Source organism: Rhinolophus sinicus, chromosome 2, assembly GCF_057876585.1.
Source record: "Rhinolophus sinicus isolate RSI-liver-muscle chromosome 2, RSI-T2T, whole genome shotgun sequence".
Taxonomy (NCBI): Eukaryota; Metazoa; Chordata; class Mammalia; order Chiroptera; family Rhinolophidae; genus Rhinolophus; species Rhinolophus sinicus.
The window spans coordinates 140,247,908-140,253,907 of record NC_142502.1 but is presented as its reverse complement, the minus strand read 5'-3'; positions in this window follow the sequence as shown (position 1 = coordinate 140,253,907).

Genomic DNA, 6,000 nt, shown 5'->3' with positions numbered 1-6,000 from the left:
CACTTTCTAAACTTTAAAAGTGGTTCATCCGTATCAGTAAAATGCTTTCAGCACCCTTCTAGTAAATGCATACTTATTTACAAATTATATGCATATATTAATCATGGATGATGACAAAGTGACCCAAATTCTCTCTTGGGAAGAACAAATGCCAGCTTCTGAGAATAGACAACCTGCTGGGTCCCTGGGAATGCTTACTGGACCTGAATGACAATTGGCCCTTGTTTCAGTTTCCCATGAGGGACTCCTGCAATCCAGGCTCAGAGTCCTACCCTAGAATCCTGCCTCATACCTTCTGCACATGGCCTTACATTACACCCTCAACACCTAGGCTCACCTGAGCACATGTCTTCCCAGGACCAGGAAGCACCTCCCTAAAATACTGTGATGTAACGAAGAACTTTCTAATGGTAAGAGCCACCCGGCAGTGGAATATGCTGGCCTCTCAGGGAGTGTGTATTAATCTTACACACTTGCTTTAGTTCAGGTGGTATGGCTTCCTGGAAATTGGTCATTTACTGGAAATTTGGACTAGATTAACCTTTCTCAAAGAGTGCCACCGGCAGCAGAATCAGCTGTGTGTGTGTGTGGGGCGATTGGGGACTAATTAATAATGCAGATCTCTGGGCCTTACCCAGACCTCCTGCATTAGTATCTTGGGGGAAGGACCCAGGAATCAGCAAACTTAAGTTGAAGTCCTGCGGGACTAAACACACTATGAGATCCCTCCCCACTCTGAGTCTGATTCAACTTCTATTGCTGTTTCTTAACTGGGACTAGCAGGGAGCCCTTGAGCACATTAGTTAACCTTTTGGGCCTCTGTTTTTGTCCCTTTTTTAAAAAGTTAAGCTACCATCTCTTCTAGCTCTGGAGTCCCATGCCTCTATTTTTCTACCTTGTCTCGTTATGTGAAGCTTTTGCTTGTAGCTGGGTACAAGTGAGCATGTTAAAGTTTGTTGCAATGAAATGAAATATAGTAAGTGCTCAATAAATTTTTGATTGATAGCTTGGTTAAGGGTTAGTCAAAGGAGACCATTCAAAACAGGAGGAAAGCCACATCTTAAAAGCCAGGAGTTTCCCCAACCTTGGCTCACTTCAGAGCCTAACATGAAAGCCGTTATTTAAGTTGTGCTTCTGAAGTGGGTTGGAGGGAGGAGGCAGTGACTTACCATCACAGGACTGTTACAGGCCAATAAATGCTCTGCTAGTGATGCTTGTTGTCTGAAAGAGGTTTTCCCCATGTGGCTTTATCAAAGACCACAGGCCGGCAGCCAGACGCACAGAGCTGTTCCTGTGTGGGCACAGAGACTCCTTGTGAGGCTGCCCCTCCAAGGAGCCACAGGGGTTTCCATCCCCTCTGTAGGGAGGAGGGTGAAGGAGGAGGAAAGGGAGACCTACAGGGTTGGTAGCGATCCCAAAAGCAGCAGGCAAGACACGCAATATTCATGGTCACATCTAGGGATGTAGAGGCTCCAGGCTGGTGGCTGTGGCTGCAGTGTCTTCATCGACCTTATTTTTAAGGGAACATTTAGAACAGAGGAGAGCTGCTGCATTTTTGATGTAGAGCCATTGTATGTTACTGAGAATCTGTTGGAGGCTTTTGTCCATGGAACCTATACGGCTCTTGGCAGTTAAAGGTGCGATCAGCTGGTCAGACTGCCTGGGTGGGACCTCAGCTCTCTCATCAGTCTTAATTCCTTTTCTGGAGAGTCTGCCTTCACAGACATCTGAGTGCGCTGTTTCTGCTGACAGCCCTCCCCGTGCGTAGGGCCTTGTTGAGGACCCCAATGCGGTGACTCAGTGACTCTCTTTTGCCCTCAGACTCGGGTCTCATGCAAGCTTTGTCCAGGCCCAAGATTCTTCCAGTGCTCGCCTCATTCAAGCCCCTTCCTTATTCTTCCTGAGCCCCTTGCCTATAGACATAAACCTCCAAGATTGGACGGAGAGCTGAGGACTGGATGGACGTCTAAGTGTCTTTTTTGTTGTTGTTTAACATGCTCCCCCAGGGAAGAGAATTTACATTAATCACCCACTATGTATGAGGCACCCACTATGTATTTTACACTAATGCTTTCCAAAGTGGGGTGCAAGATACTCAAGCATCTTGGGGAGCAAGAAAACATACTAGAACTTCTTTTTGTATTTTTCTAATCCAAGAAATAAAGAGGGGCAGCCAGATGGCTCAGTCGGTTAGAGCGTGAGCTCTTAACAAGGTTGCTGGTTCAATTCCCGCATGGGATTATGGGCTGCGCCCTCCACAACTAGATTGAAGGACAATGACTTGGAGCTGATGGGCCCTGGAGAAATACACTCTTCCCCGATATTCTACAATACAATTTATATATATAAAGATATGGTTTTAAAAAAAGAAACTAAGTATTTGATGGAAGCTAGCACCTTCATTCTTGGCACTTGAGGGATCCTGAGAGTAGAACGGGGGTTATAACCACACAGGAGACTTCCAGTGGCATCCCCGGGCTTTTGTTTGTTCATCTTTGGCACATTGAGACAAACTGTAATGAACACGAATGGATTTGTAGATGTTAAAACTATCTTCACAAAGTGGTCAGTGGCTTAAAAAGAATCCACGGATTGAAAATAATACTGAAATTTAAATGTAAGCAAACAGACAGCAGGGGAATATTTCTCCTCCTAGAATGGTACCAGCCAGCCATGTTACAAAGCAAAACAGTGGCAATCCAAGCAGATCTGACAAGAAGTTGGTGAAACAGGAGAAAGTTGGTAAAGAAGACTATTTGAAAAATGAGTATATACGCACAATCTATAAGGTGACCCTCCAAGTTTATAGCATGCTTTGTGTGAGACAATAGCTAATGGATATATAAAACCATCACATTTAGCAACATATTTAAAAACCAAGCACACAAAACATGAAGGCAGGTCTCTAGAGTTTTTTGGAAATGTTTAAAGTCATGAAAAAGCTGTTCTGTTTGTTGAGAAATTTTATTAAACTTAATACATGTTTAAAATTTCCTTTGAGGTTTCCTACATAACAGCAAAAGACAAAACGCCACACAATATTGGAGAACCACTTCCTGACTTTGTGGCTGAAATGCAGAGAAAACAATGAGGCAAAAAGTGAAGATGGATTCATCTGTCAGAAAAATGATATTGAAAATTATTGAAGGATGCTTAGAAAACATTACTTACGATTTGAAGCATGGAGTATTAGAACAAAGTGTTAGATTGCTCAGTATGAGAGGTGTTCTACACATTTGAATGGAAGTGTCTAACACATTCCAGCTTATGGTAATTCCTAAATTCTATTTCAGAGAAGAAATCATAAAAATGTCACCTCTTTAAGACTATCAAAAGCTACAAGAGCTTGTTGCGCACACACACTAGTAGTGAGAAAGTTGGACAAAGATTAAAAAGTCATTAAATGATTTTGAACCCATTAGAGAGCTGAGTTCTCCAATAATAAACCAGGTTTACTAAATTCCAAGGATGAGAAGTTCTTAGAAGAAACAGGACAGATAAACCATTTTCATCTTTAGTACAGTATGAGGGAAAGAGTTGCCAAAACAACAGATATGAAGAAAACAGCCGAAATATTAACGACTCCTTAAGAGCCAGGTGTGGTTCTAGAATGACAATTTAGAATCCCTGGAAAGCCCAGACCCAAGGGGAGCCCACACTTACTTGCCAGCTCTTTTTATGTGAGTTTCTACCAAGTGCTCGTGGAGAAGACTGGGGTCTTGGTAGGAGACCTGAGAGAATGCTCCTGTCGGTGTTGCATGGGCATGGAACACCCCTTGCTTCTGTACAGATTCTTCTTCCACATGAAGTAAAAGCCATACCCTTGTGGGGCAAGGTGTGCGGGAAGGAAGGAAATGCTCCCATCCTCTCATCCTAGGCAAAGAGCTACTACCACTGGGCTAGAGGTAGAAATAAGTCACCTGCTGCTAGGGGAGGAAATCAACCTGTATTTGTCCCAACAGCGTCCCTGTAGCCAGATGGAGACCCTTGCAGGGCTTGTGGGACAGCGCTGGAAGCTGAGTCCAGTCCCAGGGGCCTCCAATCCCATGCAGCTGCAGGTAGCTCTCTGCACCCCCCTCTTCCACAGGGGTGGGTTTGGGGTCTTCTGAATAGAAGGCCAGAGTCCTGCCTGCTACTTGGGGTACCTAGTTGGGTCCAGAGCCCAGGGTCCCATCACAGAGCAGGGGCCCCCATGACCTGTACCACATGGACTCATTTATTGCCATCTGCCCACGCACTGTGTGTACAGAAATGATTTCTTTGTCAAAACACACGACAGGGAGCTTGCTTTGGCCCCAGGCTTCTGTTTCATAACTCTTTTTTATTGGAGCAGAAAGAAGCAGCACTTTATTGTTCTTCTCCATGTTTTCTCATGGATCAAGAAAGCAACAAGCACTTTGTGCCCATAGAAAAGGCTGCTTTGTTGTCTGAGGACGGGAGGTCAGAGAGACAAAAAGAAGGCCTTTCACAGACCATAAAAGAGACACCACACAAAGCAGGCTTGAGGCAGATGGGCAGGAGGCTTGGGGATGGGGAGAAAGAAATCATTTGCACTTATTCACTGGCTCAATCAAATTTCACCATTTCAGTGGTAAAAACGATCTGGGCAGACATATGTCCAGGCTCTCTGGCAGAATCGTTTCTAGGAGGATTGTTCTGGGACAATTTTATGCAATGGGGATTCTGTAAAATGGAGCAGGTTGATCAAGTTGTTGAGGGCACATCCTCAATGTTTTAAAAAATCATCATAGTAATATGAAAACAAGTAGTGTGCTTTCGTGCGTCAGTGGCTCCTTCCATGACCTGTGACGAAACAAGGTGGCTACTGTCATTCTCGGTGAGAGACAGGCAACCAAGGCTCACAGTCTGAGTTCTCCTTCCTTAGCTCACACAGCAGAGCCAAGTTCAATTCTTGATGCGTGCGTACATTTCACTTTATTCCGGTGACGTCAGAAACTGTTCAGTAATATAAGTGTCTCCCTCCATTATTGGCTTCACAGACCTGAATTTTTCCACGTTGCATTTTCCTCAAGCAGAGCACAGTAGGCGATTCAACTCTAAATTAGCACAACCCAATAACAGGTGTACATGACTTTGAGACGCAGTCCTCATTAATATAATTTTTTTTCCAACCAGACAGAAGTGACTAAACGAGTAGAAAATTCCTTCACACCTCCAGACAAATGCTCTTTCTGGAGCAGTGATTCTCAGATTTTAGTTGGCATCAGAATCAGTTGGAGGGTTTGTAAATCTGAGTGTGGGGCCTCACCCCTGCAGATTCTGATTCAGTGGGTCTGGGGTGTGCCCTGAGAATGTGCATTTCTAATAATTTCCTAATGCTGCTGCTGCTGCTGGTATGGGGACCTCACTTTAAGGACCACTGTTTTACAGTGTTTTTTTCTATGTGTGCATTAAAACGAATCCATGCTTTACTTATAATTTTGAAATTTGTTGTCATTTAACAAAATATCAGACATCTTTCCAACTCTGTAGATTAGGACCTACATCATTCTTAATGGCCGCAGAGAATTCCATTATATGTCTGTACCATTATTTAACCTATCTCTATTATTGGATGTTTTAGATTGTTTCCATGTTTTCCTACTACAAACAATAAATGCTACAGCTTTTTTCACATATCTTTACACATTTGGGCTAACGTTTTTGAAGGATAAATTCACAAAAGTGGAATAAATGGGTGACAGCGATTACATGTCTTAACTTGACAGCTACACTTAAATTTATTCCCTCCCTGTCATAAAGTTTTGTTCCAAATTATATTTCTACCAATAAAATTTGAAAAATCCCTCATCAACACTGAATGTTAAGAATCGTTTTTATCTTTGCTTATCTGATAGATTAAAAAATGCTATCTTCTAATTTGTATGTCCTTGTTAGTGAAGTTGGGCATATATTATTGGCCCGTTATATTTCTTCTGTGAGATGTCTGTTTATATCCTTTGCCTATTTTTCAGGGAAAAGGAATCCAAATGGCAGAAA